The following is a 26,650-nucleotide window of genomic DNA, read 5'->3' as shown; positions in this document are numbered from 1 at the left end:
GGCCCTAAAGGAGAAGGCAGTCTGGAGGCTAGGATGGAAAGACTGGAGCAAGAAGTCTTTATATACAAGAAGATGGCAGAACGTGAAGTGGACATCATCCACAAGATAAATGCAGAACTTATTGGCAAGCACATAGAGGAAGTTGCAAATCTTTGGGATGATATTTTCTCGCTCCACGAGACCACCAAGAAGTTGCAAGGACAACTCTACGACGTGCAAAATCAAAACTGTGAGTATGAGACCAGGTTTAATCGCATAAGTTTTGCTGCCAGTTTCAGGATATTGGAAACCAAGTCGTCTTTTGTTGATGTGGAGCCTTTACCTTGGAAGTTTGATGATGAGAAGGATTCACCGTCAAAGGAGTAATTCGTCATTGGTATTGGCATACCCTTGGCTTGTTCCAAGCTTGGGGGAGTGCCGCGGTATCACACTATTATCTTTTACCTATTTACTTTTCAGTAGAGTCATATCATGAGTAGTGAAGTTATCATATAGGACAGTTTGCAGTGCGGAAGTATCTCTCGTTTAGTCGATTATCTATGTATCCCTTGGTGAGAGTTGCCTTTATGGAATATTAATGAGAAGTTTTTATCATTTACTTTCTGCACACCTTATTTTAGTTTGTAATTTCTGTCATATGATTAATCTTGTTGGTTAGTATTGGTATCACTTTGGGAGCATCAAGTAATTCTGGTTGGTTTTGGCAAACTTAGCATTGGTAAGTAGCAACATTACTTTGAGGATTAAGTAGAAAAGAGAGAAATACATGTAGATACATTATTCCATTATCTTTCTTTCTTGTTGGCTCATAAGCTTAGTATTCTCTAGTTAATTCGTTTGTACTTCCAAGGAAGATTGCATGATTCTTTTCTATCACATGTACATTTGTTTGTTTCGCTCAACTCTTATGCTTGCTACCCAACCTTGTTAGCCAAAGACATGTACTGAGAGGGAATGCTTCTCGTGCATACAAACCTTGAACCAAAAACTCATGCCATTCGTGTCCACCATATCTACCTATATGTTATTGGAGATATGCCCAAGAGGCAATAATAAAAGTGGTTATTATATATCTTTATGTTTATGATAAATGTTTATATACCATGCTATAATTGTATTAACCGAAACATTGATACATGTGTGATATGTAAACAACAAAGAGTCCCTAGTAAGCCTCTTAACTAGCTTGTCGATTAATAGATGATTAGTTTCATAATCATGAACATTGGATGTTATTAATAATAAGATTATATCATTATATGAATGATGTAATGGACACACCCAATTAAGCGTAGCATAAGATCACGTCATTAAGTTATTTTCTATAAGCTTTCGATACATAGTTACCTAGTCCTTTCGACCATGAGATCATATAAATCACTTATACCGCAAAGGTACTTTGATTACATCAAACGCCACTCGCGTAAATGGGTGGTTATAAAGGTGGGATTAAGTATCCGGAAAGTATGAGTTGAGGCATATGGATCAACAAGTGGGATTTGTCCATCCCGATGATGGATAGATATACTCTGGGCCCTCTCGGTGGAATGTCGTCTAATGTCTTGCAAGCATATGAATAAGTTCATAAGAGACCACATACCACGGTACGAGTAAAGAGTACTTGTCGGGAGACGAGGTTGAACAAGGTATAGAGTGATACCGATGATCAAACCTCGGACAAGTAAAATATCGCGTGACAAAGGGAATTCGTATCGTATGTGAATGGTTCATTCGATCACTAAGTCATCGTTGAATATGTGGGAGCCATTATGGATCTCCGCATCCCGCTATTGGTTATTGGTCGGAGAGAGTACTCAACCATGTCCACATAGTTCACGAACCGTAGGGTGACACACTTAAGGTTTGATGTTGAAATGGTAAAATTTGAATATGGAATGGAGTTCGAAGATTTGTTCGAAGTCCCGGATGAGATCCCGGACATCACGAGGAGTTCCGAATGGTCCGGAGAATAAGATTCATATATAGGAAGTCATTTTATAAGTTTGAAAATGATCCGGTGCATTTATGGAAGGTTCTAGAAGGTTCTAGAATATTCCGGAAGAAAGTCACTTTGGAAGGCGGAGTCCCGAAGGGACTCCACCACCATGGCCGGCCAACCCTAAGGGGTGGAGTCCCGGTGGACTCCACCTAAGGTGGCCGGCCACCCCCTCCCAAGGGAAGGTGGGAATCCCACCTCTAGTGGGAGTCCTAGCTTGGGTAGGTTTCATGTCATATGGAAGGTTTTGGTTTGGGGTCCTATTCGAAGACTTGTAGACCAACTCTTGGGTGTTCCACCTATATAATGAGGGCTAAGGGGAGGGGGCCAGCCACCCCAACACCACAAGGTGGCCGCACCCCTTAAGTGGTCGGCGCCCCCCTCTCCCCAAACCCTAGCCGCCCCACTCCTCCTTCTCTCCCGCACGCTTAGCGAAGCTCCGCCGGAGTTCTCCACCACCACCGCCACCACGCCGTCGTGCTGCCGGATTCAAGAGGAGCTACTACTTCCGCTGCCCGCTGGAACAGGGAGGTGGACGTCGACTTCATCAACACCGAACGTGTGACCGAGTACGGAGGTGCTGCCCGTTCGTGGCGCCGTGATCAAGATCTTCTACGCGCTTTTGCAAGCGGCAAGTGAACGTCTACCGCAGCAACAAGAGCCTCATCTTGTAGGCTTTGGAAATCTTCAAGGGTGAGTCTCGATCATCCCCTCGTTGCTACCGTCTTCTAGATTGCATCTTGGCTTGGATTGCGTGTTCGCGGTAGGAAAATTTTTGTTTTCTATGCAACGAATCCCTACGAGTGGTATCGCAGCCGTGTCTATGCATAGATGGTTGCACGAGTAGAACGCAATGGTTTTGTGGGCGTTGATGCTTATGTTGTCTTTAGTTTGAGTACTTTGCATCTTTGTGGCATAGTGGGATGAAGCGGCTCGGGCTAACTTTACATGACCGCGTTCATGAGATTTGCTCCACGCTCGACATGCAACTTGTATTGCATAAGTGGCTTTGCGGGTGTCTGTCTCTCCTACTATAGTGAAGATTCAATTTACTCTTCTATTGACAACACTAGTATCACCGTTGTGGTTCATGTTTGTAGGTAGATTAGATCTTACTCGAAAACCCTAAACCACGTAAAATATGCAAACCAAATTAGAGACATCTAACTTGTTTTTGCAGGGTTTGGTGATGTGATATGGCCATAATGTGATGATGAATATGTATGAGATGATCATTATTGTATTGTGGCAACCGGCAGGAGCCTTATGGTTGTCTTTAAATTTCATGTTGAGTAGTATTTCAAAGAAGTTGTAATAGTTGCTACATGGGAGAACAATCATGAAGACGGCGCCATGGACCTTGACGCTACGCCGACGATGATGGAGATCATGCCCGTTGATGATGGAGATCATGTCCGTACTTTGGAGATGAAGATCAAAGGCGCAAAGACAAAGGGGCCATATCATATCACATATGAACTGCATGTGATGTTAATCCTTTTATGCATCTTATTTTGCTTAGATCGCGACGGTAGCATTATAAGATGATCCCTCTCACTAAAATATCAAGATAATAAAGTGTTCATCCTTAGTAGCACCGTTGCCAAGACTTGTCGTTTCGAAGCATCTCGTGATGATCTGGTGTGATAGAATCAACAAGTGCATACAACGGGTGCAAGCTTGTTTTGCACATGCGGATACTAAGGTGGCCTTGACGAGCCTAGCATGTACAGACATGGTCTCGGAACACGTGATACCGAAAGGTAGAGCATGAATCATATGATTGATATGATGAACACTTTGAGTGTTCGCCATTGAAATTACATCTTGTCTCGTGATGATCGGACTTGATGTAGTGGATTTGGTTCGTGTGATCACTAAGACAATGCGAGGGATATTGTTTTGAGTGGGAGTTCACTTAGATTTTTTATTTTGTTGAATTAAAATTTGAACTCAATTTATCATAAACATTAGTCTAAACTATTGCAAATATATGTTGTAGATATGGCGTCCTCAATCAATTTTAACCAGTTCCTAGAGAAAGAAAAGCTTAAGAACAACGGTAGCAACTTCACCGACTGGTTCCATCATGTGAGGATCTTCCTCAAGGTGGAAACCTGCAATATGTGCTTGATGCACCGCTAGGTGACCCTCCTGCAGAAACTGAAACCGATGAAGTAAAGAATGTTTACGCGACTCGGAAAACTCGGTACTCTCAAGTTCAGTGTGCCATCCCGTGCGATCCGGAAGCCGATCTTCAAAAACGTTTTGAGCACCACGATCCTCATGAGTTGGTCAATGAGTTGAAAACTATATTTGAAACTCATGCGGTCGTGGAATGCTATGAAGCATTGAAACACTTCTTCAGTTGCATGATGGAAGAAGGCAGCTCCGTTAGTGAGCACATGCTCACCATGACCGGGCATGCGAAGAAACTCAGTGACTTGGGAATAGTGATTCCTAACAGACTGGGGATTAATCGTGTCCTTCAATCACTGCCACCTAGTTACAAGAACTTTGTGATGAACTACAATATGCAGAACAAGAACAAAGAATTACCTGAACTCTTCGCCATGCTGAAATCTGCTGAGATTGAGATAAAGAAAGAGCACCAAGTGTTGATGGTCAACAAGACCACCAGTTTCAAGAAACAGGGCAAGTCTAAGGGAAAATTCAAGAAGGGCGGCAAGAAAGCTGCCATGCCTCCTGTGAAACCTAAGACTGGCCCTAAGCCTGATGCTGAGTGCTATTACTCGCAAGGAGAAGGGACACCGGAAGCGTAATTGCTCCAAGTATTTGGCGGATCCGAAGAGCGGCCTTGTCAAGAAGAAGAAAGAAGGTATATCCGATATACATGTTATAGATGTTTATCTTACCGGTTCTCGTACTAGTACCTGGGTATTTGATACTCGGTTCGGTTGCTCATATTTGTAACTCGAAACAGGAACTAAAGAATAAACGAAGACTACTGAAGGATGAAGTGACGATGCGCGTTGGAAATGGATCCAAAGTCGATGTGATCGCTGTCGGCGCACTTCCTCTACATCTACCTTCGGGATTATTTTTAAGCCTCAATAATTGTTATTTTGTACCCGCGTTGAGCATGAACATTATATCTGAATCTTGTTTAATGCAAGACGGTTATTCATTCAAGTCTGAGAATAATGGTTGTTCTATTTTTATGAATAATATCTTTTATGGTCGAGCACCAGAAAAGAATGGCTTATTTCTGTTAGATCTCGATAGTAGTGATACACATATACATAACATTGATGCTAAGCGAATTAAATTGAATGATAATTCTACTTATATGTGGCACTCGTCGTCTTGGTCATATTGGAGTGAAACGCATGAAGAAACTCCATACCGATGGATTACTTGAATCACTTGACTTTGAGTCACTTGATAGATGCGAAGCATGTCTAATGGGAAAAATGACTAAGACTCCATTCTCTGGTATTATGGAGCGAGCTACTGACTTATTGGAAATCATACATACCGATGTGTGCGGACCAATGAGTGTAGCATTGCGCGGTGGTTATCGTTATGTTCTAACCTTCACAGATGATCTGAGTAGATATGGGTATATCTATTTCATGAAACATAAATCCTAAACTTTCGAGAAGTTTAAGGAATTCCAAAGTGAAGTAGAAAATCAACGTAACAAGAAGATTAAATTTCTACGATCCGATCGCGGAGGTGAATATCTGAGTTATGAGTTTGGCATGCATTTAAAGAAATGCGGAATACTTTCACAATTGACACCGCCCGGAACACCTCAACGAACCGGTGTGTCCGAACGTCGTAATCGAACTCTCTTAGATATGGTTCGTTCTATGATGTCTCTTACTGATTTACCTTTATCATTTTGGAGTTATGCATTAGAGACAGCTGATGTCTACGGGTGCTTCTATTCTTGTAGACAGTGTTGGGCCTCCAAGAGCAGGGCATTTGCAGATAATAATAAAATAGTATCCAAGTACTAAACAACCATAGGCATGTGTTCCGTATATAATCGTACGTGCTCGCAATGAGAAACTTGCACAACATCTTTTGTCCTACCAGCCGGTGGCAGTCGGGCCTCTAGGGAAATGATGTCTACGGGTGCTTCTATTCTTGTAGACAGTGTTGGGCCTCCAAGAGCAGAGGTTTGTAGAACAGCAGCAAGTTTCCCTTAAGTGGATCACCCAAGGTTTATCGAACTCAGGGAGGAAGAGGTCAAAGATATCCCTCTCATGCAACCCTGCAACCACAAAGCAAGAAGTCTCTTGTGTCCCCAACACACCTAATAGGTGCACTAGTTCGGCGAAGAGATAGTGAAATACAAGTGGTATGAATGAATATGAGCAGTAGTAACGGCGCCAGAAAAGTGCTTGTTGGCGTGCAGTTGATGGTAGTAATATTGCAGGAAGTAAAGATGCAGTTAAAACAAGTAAACAAGCAGCGATAGCAGTATTTAGGAACAAGGCCTAGGGATCATACTTTCACTAGTGGACACTCTCAACATTGATCACATAACAGAATAAATGGATAGATGCTAGACTCTACACCCTCTTGTTGGATGATGAACACCACTAACTGTGTAGGATTACACGAACCCTCAATGCCGGAGTTAACAAGCTCCACAATATTCAATGTTCATATTTAAATAACCTTAGAGTGCATAACAGATCAACATAACCAAACCAAGTACTAACATAGCATGCACACTCGTCACCTTCACACTACGAAAGGAGGAATAGATCACATCAATACTATCATAGCAATAGTTAACTTCATAATCTACAAGAGATCACAATCATAGCCTACGCCAAGTACTACACGATGCACACACTTGTCACCATTACACCGTGCGAGGCGGAATAAACTACTTTAATAACATCACTAGAGTAGCACACAGATAAATTGTGATACAAAACACATTGCAATCATAAAGGGATATAAATAAGCACTTCACTATGCCATTCATAACAGTGAATAAGTATTCCGTGAAATATAGCCTAAGAGACCCACACGGTGCACACACTGTCACCTTTACACACGTGGGACAAGGAGTCTCCGGAGATCACATAAGTAAAACCCACTTGACTAGCACAATGACATCTAGATTACAAGCATCATCATATGAATCTCAATCATGTAAGGCAGCTCATGAGATTATTGTATTGAAGTACATAGGAGAGAGATGAACCACATAGCTACCGGTACAGCCCCGAGCCTCGATGGAGAACTACTCCCTCCTCATGGGAGACATCAGCGTTGATGAAGATGGCGGTGGTGTCGATGGAGGATCCTTCCGGGGCACTTCCCCGTCCCGGCGGCGTGCCGGAACAGAGACTCCTGTCCCCCAGATCTTGGCTTCGCGATGGCGGCGGCTCTGGAAGGTTTCTCGTACCGTGGCTTTTTTCGTCTCGTGTTTTAGGCCAGGGACCTTTATATAGGCGAAGAGGCGGCGTCAGAAGGTCAACGAGGCGACGACACAACAGGGGGGCGCGCCCCCCCCCTTGGCCGCGCCGGCCTACTGTTTGGTGGGCCTGTGGCCCCCCTCTGGCGGCTCTCGGGTGTTCTGGAAGCTGCATGCAATCCTAAGATGCTGTGCGTTGATTTCGTCTCGATTCCGAGAATATTTCCTTACTAAGATTTCGAAACCAAAAACAGCAGAAAATAGCAACCGGCCCTTCGGCATCTCGTCAATAGGTTAGTTCCGGAAAACGCATAATAATGACATAAAGTATGCATAAAACATGTAGATATCATCAATAATGTGGCATGGAACATAAGAAATTATCGATACGTCGGAGACGTATCAACAGCCGCATTCACTTTAAATAGAGCACCATCAAAATCCGTTGAAACGACACCGTATGAATTATGGTTTAATAAGAAACCTAAGCTGTCGTTCCTTAAAGTTTGGGGTTGCGAAGCCTATGTAAAAAAGTTACAACCGGACAAGCTAGAACCCAAAGTGGAGAAATGCGTCTTCATAGGATACCCTAAGGAAACTATAGGGTACACTTTCTATCACGGATCCGAAGGCAAAATCTTTGTTGCTAAGAACGGAACCTTTCTTGAGAAAGAATTTCTCACTAAAGAAGTGACTGGAAGAAAAGTAGAACTCGATGAGATTGATGAATCTTCACTAGTTGATCGAGTAGCGCAGCATCGGAAGTTGTTCCCGTGCCGCCTACACCGGCAACGAGAGGAAGCTAATGATAATGATCATGAAACTTCGAATGAGATAGCTACCGAACCTCGCGGATCGACAAGGGAACGTGCCACTCCCGATTGGTATGATCCTTGTCTAAATGTCATGATTGTGGACAACAATGATGAAGACCCCGCTGACGTATGAAGAAGCGATGATGATCCCGTATTCCAACAAATGGCAAGAAGCCATGAAATCCGAAATGGGATCCATGTATGATAACAAAGTGTGGACTTTGGTAGACTTACCTGATAGCCGCAAGGCTATCGAGAATAAATGGATCTTCAAGAGAAAAACAGATGATGATGGTAATATTACTGTCTATAAAGCTCGACTTGTCGCAAAGGGTTTCCGACAAATTCAAGGTGTTGACTACGATGAGACTTTCTCACCTCGTAGCGAAGCTAAAATCTGTGAGGATTTTGTTAGCAATAGCTGCATTTTTCGATTATGAGATTTGGCGTATGGATGTCAAAACGGCGTTCCTTAATGGAGACATTGAGGAAGAGTTGTATATGGTACAACCCAAAGGTTTTGTCGATCCTAAAAATGCCGACAAAGTATGCAAACTTCAGCGTTCAATCTATGGACCGAAGCAAGCATCTAGAAGTTGGAACCGACGCTTTGATAAGGTGATCAAAGACTTCGGGTTTATACGAGTGTCATGGAGAGGCCCGTATTTACAAGAAAGTGAGTGGGAGCTCTGTAGCATTCCTGATATTATATGTAGATGACATATTATTGATTGGGAATAATATAGAATTATTAAGCAGTGTAAAAGGTTATTTGAATAATAGTTTTTCAATGAAAGACCTTGGTGAAGCATCGTATATATTAGGCATCAAGATTTATAGAGATAGATCAAGACGCCTAATAGGGCTATCACAGAGTACATACCTGGACAAGATTCTAAAGAAGTTTAGAATGGACGAAAGTAAGAAAGGATTCTTACCTATGTTACCATGCAAGGTCTTGAGTAAGACTCAAGGTCCGGCTACGGCAGAAGAAAGAGAAAGGATGAGTCAGATCCCCTATGCCTCGGCAAGTAGGCTCTATCATGTATTCCATGCTATGTACAAGACCGGATATAGCACATGCCGTTAGTTTGACTAGCGGATATGAAAGTGATCCAGGAATGGAACACTCGGACAGCGGTCAAGAATATCCCGAAGTACTTGAAAAGAACTAAGGATATGTTTCTTTGTTATGGAGGTGACCAAGAGCTCGTTGTAACAAGTTACACCGATGCAAGTTGGAACACCGATCCCGATGACTCTAAGTCACAATCTGGGTACGTGTTTATATTGAATGGTGCTGCAGATAAGCTGGGCAAGCTCGAAGCAAGTGCACGGTGGCGAAGTCTTCAACGGAATCGAGTACATAGCGGCTTCGGAGGCTTCATCGAAGCGGTATGGATGAAAAGGTTCATTGTAGAGCTCGGTGTGGTTCCTAGTGCATTGGACCCACTAGTCATCTACTCGTGACAACATGGGTGCCATCGCCAATGCACAAGAACCAAGGTCACACAAGAGGCTCGAAGCATATCAAGCTGCGTTATCATTCGATTCGCGAGTACATCGAAGATGGAGAAGTAAAGATTTGCAAAGTACACACCGATCCGAATGTAGCAGATCCGTTGACTAAAGCTCTCCCTAGGGCAAAGCATGACCAACACCAGAATGCCATGGGTGTTAGGTACCTTACAATGTAATCAAGATTATTGACTCTAGTGCAAGTGGGAGACAGTTGGAGATATGCCCAAGAGGCAATAATAACAGTGGTTATTATATATCTTTATGTTTATGATAAATGTTTATATACCATGCTATAATTGTATTAACCGAAACATTGATACATGTGTGATATGTAAACAACAAAGAGTCCCTAGTAAGCCTCTTAACTAGCTTGTTGATTAATAGATGATTAGTTTCATAATCATGAACATTGGATGTTATTAATAATAAGATTATATCATTATATGAATGATGTAATGGACACACCCAATTAAGCGTAGCATAAGATCACGTCATTAAGTTATTTGCTATAAGCTTTCGATACATAGTTACCTAGTCCTTTCGACCATGAGATCATATAAATCACTTATACCGGAAAGGTACTTTGATTACATCAAACGCCACCGCGTAAATGGGTGGTTATAAAGGTGGGATTAAGTATCCGGAAAGTATGAGTTGAGGCATATGGATCAACGAGTGGGATTTGTCCATCCCGATGACGGATAGATATACTCGGGCCCTCTCGGTGGAATGTCGTCTAATGTCTTGCAAGCATATGAATAAGTTCATAAGAGACCACATACCACAATACGAGTAAAGAGTACTTGTCAAGAGACGAGGTTGAACAAGGTATAGAATGATACCGATGATCAAACCTCGGACAAGTAAAATATCGCGTGACAAAGGGAATTGGTATCGTATGTGAATGGTTCATTCGATCACTAAGTCATCGTTGAATATGTGGGAGCCATTATGGATCTCCAGATCCCGCTATTGGTTATTGGTCGGAGAGAGTACTCAACCATGTCCACATAGTTCACGAACCGTAGGGTGACACACTTAAGGTTTGATGTTGAAATGGTAAAATTTGAATATGGAATGGAGTTCGAAGATTTGTTCGAAGTCCCGGATGAGATCCCGGACATCACGAGGAGTTCCGAATGGTCCGGAGAATAAGATTCATATATAGGAAGTCATTTTATAAGTTTGAAAATGATCCGGTGCATTTATGGAAGGTTCTAGAAGGTTCTAGAATATTCCGGAAGAAAGTCACTTTGGAAGGCGGAGTCCCGAAGGGACTCCACCACCATGGCCGGCCAACCCTAAGGGGTGGAGTCCCAGTGTGGACTCCACCTAAGGTGGCCGGCCACCCCCTCCCAAGGGAAGGTGGGAATCCCACCTCTAGTGGGAGTCCTAGCTTGGGTAGGTTTCATGTCATATGGAAGGTTTTGGTTTGGGATCTTATTCGAAGACTTGTAGACCAACTCTTGGGTGTTCCACCTATATAATGAGGGCTAAGGGGAGGGGGCCAGCCACCCCAACACCACAAGGTGGCCGCACCCCTTAAGTGGCCGGCGCCCCCCTCTCCCCAAACCCTAGCCGCCCCACTCCTCCTTCTCTCCCGCACGCTTAGCGAAGCTCCGCCGGAGTTCTCCACCACCACCACCGCCACCACGCCGTCGTGCTGCCGGATTCAAGAGGAGCTACTACTTCCGCTGCCCGCTGGAACGGGGAGGTGGACGTCGACTTCATCAACACCGAACGTGTGACCGAGTACGGAGGTGCCGCCCGTTCGTGGCGCCGTGATCAAGATCTTCTACGCGCTTTTGCAAGCGGCAAGTGAACGTCTACCGCAGCAACAAGAGCCTCATCTTGTAGGCTTTGGAAATCTTCAAGGGTGAGTCTCGATCATCCCCTCGTTGCTACCGTCTTCTAGATTGCATCTTGGCTTGGATTGCGTGTTCGCGGTAGGAATTTTTTTGTTTTCTATGCAACGAATCCCTACATATGTGGTATTTCACCTCCACTCCAAAGTGAATTGCTTGTGTGCTACCTTTAAACCTTCAAATTACTACATGTTTTGTGTTTTGCTCTTAGCTCATGAGGAAGTATTGAATGGTTTATTGTCTTTTCATGACTTTATTCCGTGACTAGCATGAATAATGTGCTAAGTCCTTAATATTGCAAAAAGAGCAAGGCAATTGGGTGCCCATCCCAAGCAATAAATAAATAAATAAATAATGCTCCGCACATTATGTACCAGAGAGATCCTAAATAATGGTGTGCAATGGAGAACTACATGGGAGCCGCTCTTGAGGTCACTATATGAAAGGATGGTAGATCATTTGATACCATTCGTTGACATAGACATGCATACCTCTTAAAAAATATATTTTCATCACTCCTATTGCATTCAAAATAAAAAGATCTAGCACATGAGTAATCTTGCTTCTCTCGGTGTAGGGCCTATCTTTTACTTTTATGTTGAGTCAGTAAACCTATTTTTCTCTATCTCAAGCAAGCATTTGAGTTGTTGTGATCCAACCATTTATGTATGTTGATGCATTCAATCAAATCTTTTATCCTTTCTTGTGTAGCACAATGCTTTTATTTGAACGAATATAACTCTAAAACCTATTTATGATTGTAAAGAGATTGTAATGATCGAGCATGTGATTTCTGCAATAAGCTCTAATATAAAGACTCTGCTCGAAAGATAAGTACAATCTGCTAATTGTTCTCTAACCAAGAACGAAAGTTTGCCATCACCAATTATGATTTTCTCTATGCACCTCTAGTTAGTGACTCCTTACTCATTACAAGTTGAATTATATAAGAGGAAGTTGTTATCTATAATGACTTATGTATTGGTAAGTATGATGCTTCTTGTTCGTATTCTGTTTATCGACACTTCACTCCATAAACCCGTGGTCTGGTTTACTAAGTTCAGTTTCGCTTGGGGACAAGCGTTTCGCTTGGGGACAAGCAAGGTCTAAGCTTGGGGGAGTTGATACGTCCAATTTGCATCACTATTTTATATCATAATTTATGGTTATTCATTAATATATTTCATATTTAGAGGTGATACTTATGTTATTCCATCTGTTTTTGCATGTTTGATGATTATTGGAGAATTAACTGTCGGAACCAGGATTCTGCTGGAAAAAAGGACTGTCAAGACACCATATTTCTGAAGAACAACAATTCCCAGAAAATATATTAAAACTCCTATTTTTCCAGATGACGGAGGAAGCCAGAAGGGGAGACAGAGAGGAGGGGCCCACACCACCCCTAGGCGCGGGCCACCCCCTGACCGCGCCTAGGCATGGTCAGGGCGCCCTAGCCCACCTCTGACATCGCCCCCTCGCGTATTTCATCCCCCCGAGAACCCTAACATCGAAGGAGCAAACATAGAAATATTTTGCCGCCGCTACGGGGCGGAAAACCACAGAGAGAGAAAAGCTCTCCGGCAGGTAGAAATCTACCGGGGAAATTCCTTCCCGAAGGGGGGGGGGGCGGGATCGTCGCCATCATCACCGTCATCGAGCTGGACTTCATCGGGATCATCATCATCATCTCCACCACCAGCACCATCATCACCGCCATCTCCATGCCATCCAGCTGTAACATCTTGGGTTTGATACTTGTCTAGTTCATAGCGGAAACTTTCCCGGTGTTGATTACTCCTTGTAGTTGATGCTATTGAGTGAAACCATTGAATTAAGATTTATGTCCAGATTGTTATTCATCATTATATCACCTCTGATTATGATCCATATGATGTCTCGTGAGTAGTCCGTTTAGTTCTTGAGGACATGGGAGAAGTCATGATGTTAGGAGTGGAACTATGTTAAGTAATATTCAATGATTTGATATTTAAATTGTGGTGTTATTCTTCTAGTGGTGTCATGTGAACACCGACTACATGATACTTCACCTTTATGGGCCTAGGGAAATGCATCGTGTATGTGGCTACTAATTATGGGGTTGCGGGAGCGACAGAAACCCAAACCCCCGTTAGGAATTAAACCGATGCATGAGGGAGTGTAGGATCTCAAAGTTTAAGGCTGTGGTTAGATTTATCTTAATTACTTTCTTGTAGTTGCGGATGCTTGCAAGGGGTGTAATCACAAGTATGTATTATTCCAAGTTTGGGGTAGTACATTAGCATAGGTTCACCCACACAACAAAAACCAATGAAGATTATTCAGCTATGTGAAGCGAAAGCACTTGACGAAATTCCCGTGTGTTCTCAGGAACGTTTAGTCATCATAAGTAAAACAACCGGCTTGTCCTTTGCTCTAAAAAGGATTGGGCCACTCGCTGCAATTATTATTACTGTCGTTTATTTACTCGTACTTTATTTGCCTGCAATACCAAATACCCTTGCAAACCTGTTTGCTAGTGTTTATAGTGAATCCTTGATCGAAACTCCTCGTCAACACCTTCCGCTCCTCGTTGGGTTCGACACTCTTATTTATCGAAAGTACTACGATACACCCCCTATACTTGTGGGTCATCACTCCTCCTTTTTGTTCTTCCTCCCTTACTCCCCCAATAGCTTTTGTGCTTTGTTGGAATTTGGGAGAGTATAACTTGAGCATCTTAGTGGTGTTCTTAGCCATTGCATCAGGTGCATCGGTTTGAGTTCTCCTCGGGGTTTCGATCTCATGGGAGTTCGTGAGTGTTACCTCTCGGGTTCTTGGAACCCTAGACGACTTGTAGACCTTAGTGGTGGTGTAGCCTTTGTGGCCTTTCCGCCTTTATGGTGTAGTAGCCTTTGTGGTGCGTTGTAGCCTTTGTGGCTTTGGAGCCGTTTGTGGCGCGTTGGAGCCTTTGTGGCCTTGTAGCCGCATGTGGCGTGTTGTAGCCTTTGTGGCCCTGTACTTGAGAGCCTCCGACTGTTGTGGAGTTTGCCCCAATCTGGTACGGGTTCGGTGACCACCCTCAAGGGTCCCTTAGTGGATCGAGGCTTTCCCTTTGGTGGGAAAGACTCGAGGAGAATACGGTGGACTTAGTGGCATATTGGAGTGCCTTGTGCCTCCACACCGCTCCAACAGAGAGTAGCACCCGCAAGGGTGTGAACTTCGGGATACATCATCGTCTCCTCGTGCATCGGTTACTTCTCAACCCGAGCTCTTTTACCTATGCACTTTACATTGTGATAGCCTTCGTGCTTGATGTTCTATATCTAGTTTGCTATCACCTTGTTGCTTATCATGCTTAGCATAGGTTATTGGTGCACATAGGCAATCCCTAGTTTGTAGGCTTTGTGCTTAACAAGTAAACTGTAGTTTTATTCGGCCTTGTTAAGCCCTCAAGTAGAAGTTTTATAACCCGCCTATTCACCCCCCTCTAGGCGACATCCTTGTACATTCACTATGGATGAAGGGGCGCACTTGGGTGATGGTAGTATCCCCCCGTACGCAATGTGGTATACTAACTGACATGCTAAGTAAACGACAAGAACATACTCCACCCTTTTCATTGTCGTAAACCGCTTGTTTCCCTTTTCCTTTTGTTGCCTTTTAGCCGATGTGCACATACTAACCGACATGGTAAGTAAATGACAAGAAACAAACTTCACCCTTTTCATTGTCATAAACCATTCACCCTCTTCCCTCTATTGCATTCTTTGTCTCATTGTACTTGACCTAATCGAAGGTGTAGGTTGTGCCATAGCTCACAATTGATTGGTTTTTGTTTCGCCGTCATCAGGCAGACTAGGACGTTATTACCCCCATATAGGCGATATGCACGTAATAACCGAGATGGTGAGTAAACGAAGTGAGACAAAATCCATCAAATTGATTGTCGTTAACCGTTCATTGCCCTATTCCTTCCATATTGCTTTTTTATCTGGTTTACTTGACCTAATAGAAGTTGGAGGTGGGTCACAACTCACATTTGATTGGTTTGTTGTGTCCTCATGATGCATACAATAACATTTTACCCCCACATGGGAGACATGCACATAATAATTGATATGGTGAGTAAACGATGTGATACATAATCCACCCATTGCATTGTTGTTAATAGTTCATTTCCCTTTTCTATTCTGTTAACTTTCTCTCGTAGATCTTGACTTGATCGAAGAAGAAGGTGGTGGCACATCTCACAATTGATTGGTCTAGTGCACCCATACATAACGACGCGTAATAAGATGATAGTATCGACCCTGAGGTGATGGTATCGAAAATTGAGTCATACGAGCGTGGCCAACGGGAGGTCAGAACAACGACGTATGAAGACATCAATATCACCATGGTCATTGACCAGATGCATGACGGTAAACATTATGAATGTAGGTACACCAAATACTAAAGTACGTCAAACACCTAGGCTCGATGTGACCTCATGATGCAGAGGTGCAAACAAGGACCACAAGCAGTGGAGGCAACATACATATACTAAGCGACATAAAATAAGCTACACTCTTTTCATTGTCGAAAACATTTGCTACCCTTACCAGCTTTCATGCCTTTTCTATTATTAGATCAGCAGTAGTCCGATGGAGGCAGCATGCATATGATTACCGGACATGGTAAGTAAACAACATGAAACAAACCTCGTCCTTTTCATCGTCGTCAAACATTAGCTTCCCTTTCCTCCTTTCTTGCCTTTTCTTTCACTCTACTAGCTTGACTCAATCGAAAACGACGTGATGTCACAACTCATATTTGATTGGTTCGATGTGCCCTAATAGATGCAACTGCAGATTAGGTCAACAGTAGTCCAATGAAGGTGTCGTGCATACTGTTAACCGACATGGTGCGTAAACGACAAGAAACAACCCCCACCCTTTTCATTGTCGTCAAGCGGTTGTCGCCCTTTCCTCTTGTATGCCCTTCATTCTGTCTTGACTTTTGTCTTGTCGTAGACGGAGGTGGTGCTACCGCCCCCAGAAATCAAGGCAGTAACCCTAGGGTAGTGAGGAAAACCCTAATACGCCAACATCGAAAGCTGAGCCGAAAGTGCAATACAGGGCAAGTAAACAACATGAAACAAAGCCCATCCTCCTCATTGTCGTCAACATTAGTTTCCCCTTCCTCCTTTCTTGCCTTTTCTTCCACTCTACTTGACTCAATCGTAAACGACGTGATGTCACAACTCACATTTGATTGGTTCGATGTGCCCTCATGGATGCGGCTGCAGATTAGGTCAACAGTAGTCCAATGGAGGTGACGTGCATACAACTAACCGACATGGTACGTAAACGACAAGAAACATCCCCCACACACTTTCCATTGTCGCCAACCGTTTGTCGCCCTTTCCTCTTGTATGCCCTTTCCTTCCATCTTGACTTTTCTCTTGTCGTAGACGGAGGTGGTGCCACCGCCCCCAGAAATCGAGGCAGCAACCCTAGGGCAGTGAGGAAAACCCTAATACGCCGACATCGAAAGCTAAGCCGATAGTGCAATGCCAATGCGGGATGTGAACGATGGAGATCACCACGGCCGTTACGAGAAGTTACGACAGTAAAAACGCAAAACGTACGGTGGACATCACGGTACGTCGAACCTAGAGGAAAAGGACGATAGAGGTTAGATAGAGGTTAGCAAAGGACGCGAGGGACGGAGAGATAAACACCATGAGGTGGATCCCTCTCATCTCTCACACCCCCAACCAACACTCTAGAAGCGGCCATTGATCCTCCCGTGGAGCTTTGTAGGTGCAGCGCGGCACCTGGCGCAGGCCATTGCCGGGACGCAAGATCGTGCGGTCGCCACAACATGGTTCCAAAAATCGGCTGGCAGAGTGAGTTAATGGCGAAGGCCCCTGCCGCGCTATAAATACCAGGCGCGTATTCCCCCTGAAATACGTACTACTTAGAACGAAAACCATTTCTCTAATCGTATACTGTACATGGAAGCCTAGCTTAGGAGCCGGCCTCCGTCGCTAAACCCGATCCGGTTACTCGACTCGACTCGACTAGGGCGCCGCGCACACACGCCCCCGCGCTCCGCTCCCCTTCCCACCGCCCGCCCGCCCTATCTCCTCCTCGGCGACGACGCGGCCGCCGCCGCCGACGACGACGACGACGAGGAACCGCGTGGTACAGGTAAACTCCCGATCTCTCCCGGACGGGCGCCCCGGCCCCGGCGCGCGCGCGCGCCGAGCGGGGGCCGTGAGGGGCGAGGTCAGATCCGGAGGACGCGGGGGGAATCGGAGGGGAGATTTTCGTTTATTTCTCGTTTGTCGGTGAGGGGTGCATTGGCGCGCTCGCGGGCCGGCGCTGCCCCGATCTAATCTGCGTCCGTGCGTGGTCTCTCCTCCTCCGACGGCCGTTCGTTCCCCGGGGGAGATTGGGCTCTGGCTTCCGCGCGGGGGCGGGCGTCGGGTCGGGATGGGACGGGTGCCCCGGGCTTTAGCTTAGCTGATGGCGTCGCGCGCCAGCTCCATGTGATGCTGGCGCTCGCAGGGATTTTCCATGCGAGCTGTAGGCAGTGCATGGGCAGGCCCCCAGGGGGAGGGAAGAGGATTAGGTTTGACGTACTCCTGGTGATTTATTTAATTTAATGCTGCTTGGGTTCAAGTCTTCGCGGCCTCGAGATTCTAGGTCTTGTTCAGTTCTTCTTAGACCGGACGGCCATGGCGTCTCCGTGATCTGGAAGGGGTATTTTATGCCATGCGCCAGGAACTAGTTCTCGTGCTGTGTCGTTAGTCGTTACCCATGTCTGCGATCGCCCCACAGCTTACTTTGCAATGCCAGGTCTGTATGCAGGACTTTCTAGCGATTGCTCATTATGAGATGCCACCACCGGGTAGATATAGGTTCTACGTACAGACTACCGAACAGCCATTCCTACCCTAGGGTTTTTTTTTTTTTTTTTTTTTTTGCCTTTGGTGTCTTCGGGCGATAGAGTTTTAGGGTTGTCCTTTTTATGCTCCTTTTGTTGCCGTAACTGACGTTTGATGACTTCACGGTATCGATTCGGATTGCAGGAACGGAGACGGCGAGGTCGCTGCACTGCGCCTCCCAAACTGGATAGGTTAATGGCTGGCAGTGTCGAAGTAGACCATACAGAGGATGGTAGATCCTCGTCAACCGAGGACTTGCCCAGCGATCAGCAAAGCTACTCCGGGGAATCTTTAGCGGAGTGGAGGTCAAGCGAGCAAGTCGAGAATGGGACACCGTCCACTTCACCAGCGTACTCGGACACTGATGACGATGATTGTGGTACGTATCTTCACCTTATCTTGCATTTGTTCATATCACCTGTTATTGCTTTGTTCGGACGTAATTATTTTAGCTTTTAACATGTCCTTTTCTGGTTCCCATCTTGTCTGAGCGATATAGACCTATTTAGTCCTCATTGAACTGTTCTCTGTATACAAGTAAAACAATTGATCTTGTCTTGGTGCTACGTACTGCATGTAGAACCGATCTAGTGATGTTCCTGAATCACTGCCCATGGCCCCATGCACTCTAATGGAATTCAAATGATGACTAAGGTTTATCTTTTCGGAGTTTATTTTTTCGTAATACCGTTACAATTCTTGGTTGACTGGTTAGGTTTAAGACAAGTAACATGAACTAATTAAGGCATGTAAGTTTTTTTTTTGTTTTGATTGAACTGGTTAGTGCTTAGATGAATCAGGATTCAAGAGTTTGAAGCAGTGACAAATAGTTGCATATTGATCCCTTGAAACATATTCACGTTTGTTCTTGCATGCAATAAAACATTTATGATATGGCAAGGATATCACATATATACAGGCTCGAGAAGTCCTCAGGTTACGCTAAGTATTATATGATTCTAGCAAAATCTAGGTATCTTACATTAATTTAGAGGTATCAGTCTTTATGTCATAAGATGACTAAATTCTACAGAATTTATTGATTGTGTTATTTGCTCATGAGATGTGGGTTTCTGTCATGTGTGAGTGACATGGGGGGTTAAGTACATGTTCCCTAATAAGTATTTTACTTGTAAGACCTGACCTCACATGCGCGTTTCGACCAAAAAGGGAAACTGGAATCAGGCGTGGTGTCTGTTTTAATGGATTCACTGAGAGAGAGAAAAAAATGATCTCCTGTTTCTGAATTAAATTACAACTGTGAATCAACTTACTACCTCACGCTTCCAAATCTGTTGCGCTGCACCCAACCTACGTACGCTCAATCATGTGCTTTATTTAGCAGGTTCTATGTTACCTTGTTTCAATATGCTTCCATCGCATGCCAATCCTTTTTTTCATGTGAGAATCTCACATGCCACGGAGGGTTTTATATCATACTTATTAATTCCATTCTGGTTGGTGTTTGCAATGTAATGTCTTGGTATCACCTATATCACAGCATTCCGGTGCTTCGTTATGGTTTTCTGTAAGTTATATGATTTTTTTTATGTATATATAAGACTAATACTATTAGGCTATATATAAGGCTTCCAAAGAAAGTAGGGAAAAAATACAAATTTTTTGAAAGGGTTTAGTGGTGACTTACCTAGCAGTGTGTACAACACGAGCTTGAAGTGACCAGCCCAACACACCTGTAGGTACCAGTCCCAATATTTTATGCCCCTCTGGGTTTTGCTAGAATGGTAAAACCTTCCTTGTTAGTCCCACCTCGCTGAGGGTTGACGACTATATAAGAGTATCAGAGTACTAGAAGACCAACAGTACCACGTTTGTCAACTCTACCAACTCGGTAGGAGAGCTGTAGCTGGAATGACCAGAATTTTGACCGGTATGGGATGACAGCTTTGTGAATACTCTTTTGGTCCTGAGAACGGAACGTTCTGCCCATTCTGGACAGAAAGGAATTAAGATGCTAAAAGTTGATTTAGTTTGTTTTATTTCTGCATTTCGCTCCTTATAATTAGTTAGTTACTACTTAGCATCAACTGTTTCTTGACCTGTTGCTTTTATTTCCTTGTATTAGGGCCAAGGCCTGCTGAACTTTATGGGAAGTTTACATGGAGGATCGACAATTTTTCCCAAATTAATAAGAGGGAGCTCCGGAGCAACTCCTTTGATGTTGGCGGTTATAAATGGTATGGTATTCATAGGTTGCCAATTGGACTTGCAGTATCATCTTTATAAGTTTCTTATTGTTTTTAACTTGTTGTTGTGCTGCATCTTGGTGGGTCATGGGATATGCCTAGAATAGCTCTTGCTCATACCATTTTGTTTGCATACACATTTAATCTGGACACGATATTCATTATTTAATTTGCCTATTTTGTGGAGTTTGTACTCCAGGTTCTTATATATAGTCTGCTGATTTTTAAATTTCAGTAAGTATCATCTTTGAGGTAGATATATGTAAGCTGAAGCTTTTGTTCTGCATCATGTGTTAAAATCCACTGGTTGACTTTCAGGTACATCCTGATTTATCCACAAGGATGTGATGTTTGCAATCACTTGTCGCTCTTTCTTTGTGTTGCAAACCATGATAAACTGCTCCCAGGTAGATTAAATGTTCCATGTATTGCCAACCATGGCACACTTTTTGATTGCAAAATGTTAACCTAAATATTGTTTGCTTTTATTTCAGGATGGAGTCACTTTGCACAGTTTACAATAGCTGTAATTAATAAAGATCCTAAGAAATCCAAGTACTCTGGTGAGTTTGAAATACCATTTTCTTGTTTGTCTACTAACTTTGGTTGAGTTCTGCATGTGAAGTTTAAAGAAAATGGCGTTTCAGATACGCTGCACCGATTTTGGAAGAAAGAGCATGACTGGGGGTGGAAAAAATTTATGGAGCTGTCAAAATTACATGATGGCTTTATTGTTGAGGATGTTCTTACCATCAAAGCTCAAGTTCAAGTTATTAGGTATCTGTTTTCTGTAGTTATGTAGCCTCCTTCTGTTGATTTTACCGACTCTGGGTGAACTGTAGTGTTGTAACAGTTATTTTTGGAGCTGAGTATTTATTTTCTTTGCATAACCATGGCTGCTTTTCCATTGTAATATTTGAGGGAGAAGGCGGACCGCCCATTTCGCTGCCTTGATGGCCAGTACCGAAGGGAACTAGTTAGGGTGTATTTATCAAATGTGGAGCAAATTTGTCGGCGATTTATTGACGAAAGAAGAAGCAAGCTTTGCCGGCTGATTGAGGATAGACTCAGATGGTCCAGGTTAGATAAGTATCTTGTTGGCTACTTTTTATGGCTTATGAGTTGTGACCAAACACATTTTTAATGCTATTTTATATAAATGAATGTGTTGTGCCTATGTATTATTGAAATGTTTAATTGGTGGGTTGCAGTTTCAATGCATTCTGGCTAGGGATGGATCCAAGTGTGCGACGGCAGATGACAAGGGAAAAGACCGACACCATATTAAAAGTTCTAGTGAAACATTTTTTCATAGAAAAGGAAGTTACATCAACCTTAGTAATGGACGCACTGCATAGCGGACTGAAGGCTCTGGAGTATAAGAGCAAGAATAAACTGGGCGTATCTAAACTAACAGAGGCAGATGCTCGAAGCACTTCTATGGTGCTTGTTGAGCAGGATATGTTTGTCTTGGCAGATGATGTGTTACTTTTGCTTGAAAGAGCTACATTAGATACACTGCCACATCAACCATTGCCTGCGAAGGATGAAAAAAGTTCACAGAACCGCACAAAGGTATGCATTTTTCTATTTTTACCAGTTTGTACAGTTAGCTTACTGAGGTAACATCCATCCATTGTATGGTGACTCCATTGGATATTAACTGCTGATATTTTCATTTTGGCTTCAACCTTAAAACATGAAGTACCTTTTTTCATACCATCCATCCACTTCATAACCAGAAGATTTAGATTTTGAGGTTCTGTTCATCAACTAGGCTTTGCTAAACAATACTGTTATGGGATAGGATTTAGGAGTCATTTACTTGCATCTTGGTAAGTTACAAACTGGAAAAATAATGTCCTCTTCAAGAACCTTGTCTTGATGAGTTCTTGTTCTAGTCTGTGTAAGCAGTCCTAACCAATTATGTGATTATAGGATAGCAGCTCAGGTGATGACTTCAACAAAGACTCTATTGAACGTGATGATAGACGACTTATAGAGCTTGGCTGGAAGACGCTTGAATTTTTTGCCTTGGCTCATATATTCAGGTGAGAAGTTTTTGTACAGTTCAACGTGGCCATCTGTGTAGGATCTTATTTTGCTCCACAACTGTGTAACACAAGAGTCAGCAACTTGAAATATCAATTCCAAGCATTTCATGCTAGACTTAACCTTTTGTTTCTGTTACTTTGATTCAATAGTAGATGACTATCCTGGTGCTAGTTACCATTTTTGGCAAGGCATGCAACTGCTGTTATTAGATATTTGATAGATCTGTTTCCATGTTATTTTCCTTGGGAAACCAGGTATCTCATGATGAAATTCTTACATCTTATAAGTCTTGGGTAAATTATGATCTCCATGGACATGTTACTTATATAATTCTTGAATCAGTCGAATAGAAGTGTCATACCAAGAGGCGGTGGCTTTAAAGCGCCAAGAGGAGCTCATTCGTGAAGAAGAAGCTGCTGGGCTTGCAGAAATTGAACTTAAGGCAAAGCGGAGTGCTGCTGAGAAGGAAAAACGTATAAGGAAAAAACAGGTTGGTTCATAGTGGCTAGTTCAACCATGTCATCTTATTCTTTCATAATGTATTTTATCCTTCTTACAGTACTAAATTCTGATATAAAACATCTCTTTGTTTCTGGTTTATGTCATGTTTCCCCCTTAAGCTGTTTTGATGTACTTTGTAGACCCAGTTGATTGTAGGAGTGTATGGGGGGTGTTGGCACCTCATTTATTCCTCTGTGTTCTCTTTCTATTAGGTGAGGATAACTTTGATAATGTCTTCTTTCTCTCTTGCCCAGGCCAAACAGAAGAAAAACAGTCACAAAAATAATAAAGGAAAAAGTGAAAGGTTTGACATGAAGAATATAGTTATAGAGACCACTCCATCAGATGATAGAGTCCCTGATGATGTCTCAAGTCAAGCCGAAGAAGTGACCTTAAATGCCGACAATCCTGATGAAGCATCTGATGTTTCTGATAACAGAGACGATAATTCAGAGGTGCTTCAGATGGACTTTGAAGACCGTGAATCCAGTCCGGTTAATTGGGAAACAGATGCTTCAGAAACTCAAGCGACAACTGTGCCTGGAGGTGGTGAGGCGCAAAATGACCAAGCAGGAAAGAGGCCTTCATGTGTGGATGATAGCTCATCTACTTGTTCATCTGACTCGGTTCCTTCAGTTATTTTGAATGGGTCGTCTGCGGAAGGTGCCTGGACAAGTGTCAAATCCTCATCCAACAGGTATGTTTTTGTTTTCTTTATTTTCTTCCCATTTTTTGTCGCTTAGTATTTATCCTGCAACATTTTGTGATTCAGAGGGAATAACCGGAGGAATAAGGACACTGATACACGAACAGGGCATGCACATGGTGGGTCAAATTCAACACCTAATGGTAATTTCGGATCTAGCAATTCAAGGGACATGAAACTTGAAGCTGAGGTACGCACAGACCTACCAGGCTTTTCATTTATGTATGCCACAAAGCAGCCCATTTCAGATAATAAAAGTTGTATTTATGTATGCCTCAAAGCAGCCCATTTCAGATTTAATAAAAGTTGTATTGCAGAAGGGTGTTGTTCTCTCTTGCTATCTCTTTCATCAATTCATTAAGTAGTCTGCTCGGCTGAATAAGAATCCAAATCAACTTATTTCAGGATTACAAAGTTGTGCCGCAGAAGAAGCAAAATGCACAGCGGCAAGTTGATGTCATGAGCCCCTCCAAGTTAAGAGTGACAGAGTCTTCCTTTCCTTCTATGAGCCCTGTTAAGAAGCAACCTATCTTCTCCCAGCAGCCAAAATCTTCATTAGAAAGCACAAGCAGTCTGACTTCCCGTGCAAGCGAAGTTTCAGGTGCTGCAGGTACTGCTACAAGAACGGGTGTCTCTTCAACCCCAATAGTTCAGCAAGTTCCAAATAAAGGGCCTCGGACAAATCCTCCAACCCATATTGAGAGGCCAGTTCCAGTTGTAAGTAGACCTCTGCAGATACCTGTACCCACCAAGTCTGAAGCTCAGAAGCCGACTTCTCTGGTAAATAGCGCTACTGCTACCCAGGCGACTACTGTTTCGAGGCCCTTGAGTGCCCCACAAGTCCCTGCAGCAAAACAAGGGGCACCTGCTGTTTCCAACAGTTCAGACTGCACCAGCTCTTTCTCGTTCGAGGAGTGCAGTTGGACGGCTGGGCAATGAGCCTTCTGCCAGTGCTCCTAGCTACATTCCCCGGTCATACCGTAATGCCATGATGGAGAAAAGTTCTGCTGGGGCAAGCAGTCTCACTCACCAGACAAGTTTGTCAGGCCAGGGAGTTACGCACTCACAATCAATGTTTTCATCATCACCTTCCATTCTGTCACCAGATACCTCATCTAGGAAAGAAATTCCATCATTGAAGCCTGGATTTACGTTTGGAACCGTGAAGCCTGAGTCACTCAACCAGTACCAGTGGAGAGAGGAGAGCTCACAAGAGGCAAGCTGCAGCAGCATTAATGATAATGGTGTGCTGAATTCAAGCGTGGTTAATGAGTTTGAGAAGCTCAATTTGAATGGAAGACCACGGAGCAAGCAACTGTTGTCAGAAATTTCTACCAGATTCACTCCATACCAACCGCAAGGCCTGGTGGGAGAGGAGTTCCCTCACCTAGACATCATCAACGACTTGCTGGATGAGGAGCTCAGCGATGGAAGAAAGGTTCTACAGCCAGGATTTGCTCGGCAGTTCTCTTTGCCCAACAATGTGCCAAACAATGCCAGCACACCTGATTATGGTATGTTTAGCGATCCATATCTGTTTGATCAGTCCGAGCAATACTATGATGAGGAACTTGCACCGTACTACAGTGATCTGAACGGTGCTCCTCCTCAAGGGCTTAGGGACCGGAGCTATTCACAGTTTGATCTCCCCTCATACTCCAGCAGTCAGTTTGACGACATGGCGATGAGCCAGTGGCCATACAGCCGCACCGACAACTCCTCGGTGCCAAGCTTCGGGGCAGATGTGAACGCCTACCCCTATCAGTTGAGGGATTATCCAACCTCAGCAAACGGAGCAAGCAGCCGCTATCCTTCCTATCACCATGCGAATGGGCATTGAGCCCTTTGAAGAGAATAATGATTGCAACCGTAATAATGCGTCGTTGTAGTCCTGTGCTCTTTGCTTCTGAGCCGAGTGTAATTGTAATCCTTCCCCTAGGGCTAGTGGTCTTCTAAAGAAAAATGCTCGTCGGTTCCTTATAATAGTTATATTTCCTTGCTTGATATAATTCAGTCAGTTTTGCCCCTGTGCTTGGTAAAGAATATCGAATCAGTTACATACATAGTTACATAGTCTGGGTTAGCCTCTTGCATCATTAATTTGCCTTGTTGTTGTTACCAATGCGTGTTTTGGTTGATGAGCTGTTGGCCTCATTGAGTAATTTCCATGATTTCTTATGTTCCAAGGTATTATCAGTCGAGTCGCTGTTGCAAAGGCGGAATAATGATTTGGTTTAGACCATCTCTAGCAGACTATTTGGTTTGACTCCTGAAACCCTCTTTTCAGGAGCCTCAAGTTTTTTAGGAGTTTAAAAAGCTTCTGCCAAACTAACAGTTACCCTTAATTGTGCTCGCTAATTTTTTCTCTCTCGATATTTCTTTTTTGATTCGTGGTCGGTGATGGATCACGCCCAGTAATATGGCGCACAGACATAATATTTTAACAAACTTCTATAAAAAAGACCCTAGCTATACCTTTCTTTTGGAAAATGCAATCAAGTTCCTTCAAATCAGCCGAGGACGATGCATTCTCCCCCGGCCAGCCTCTGCCCGCTACCGGCCAGTGAGACAGCGCCGACAGGCCTCCTGGTTCCCACCGCTATAGGAGCTCATCCAGGGACCTTCGAGCATGTCACGGTGCGCCAGCAGAGGGCTGGGCGGCGG

General features: G+C 43.6%; 1 pseudogene; it reads left to right on the top strand.

Annotated features, from left to right (window-relative positions):
* Nucleotides 1–17,737: 17,737 nt before the first annotated feature.
* Nucleotides 17,738–25,990, top strand: LOC124651488 (annotated as a pseudogene).
* Nucleotides 25,991–26,650: the final 660 nt, after the last annotated feature.

The sequence above is a fragment of the Lolium rigidum genome, chromosome 5 (assembly GCF_022539505.1).
Source record: "Lolium rigidum isolate FL_2022 chromosome 5, APGP_CSIRO_Lrig_0.1, whole genome shotgun sequence".
NCBI classification, from domain to species: domain Eukaryota; kingdom Viridiplantae; phylum Streptophyta; class Magnoliopsida; order Poales; family Poaceae; genus Lolium; species Lolium rigidum.
Note: the sequence above shows the minus strand (reverse complement) of the source record. Positions and strands in the feature narration are given on the sequence as shown.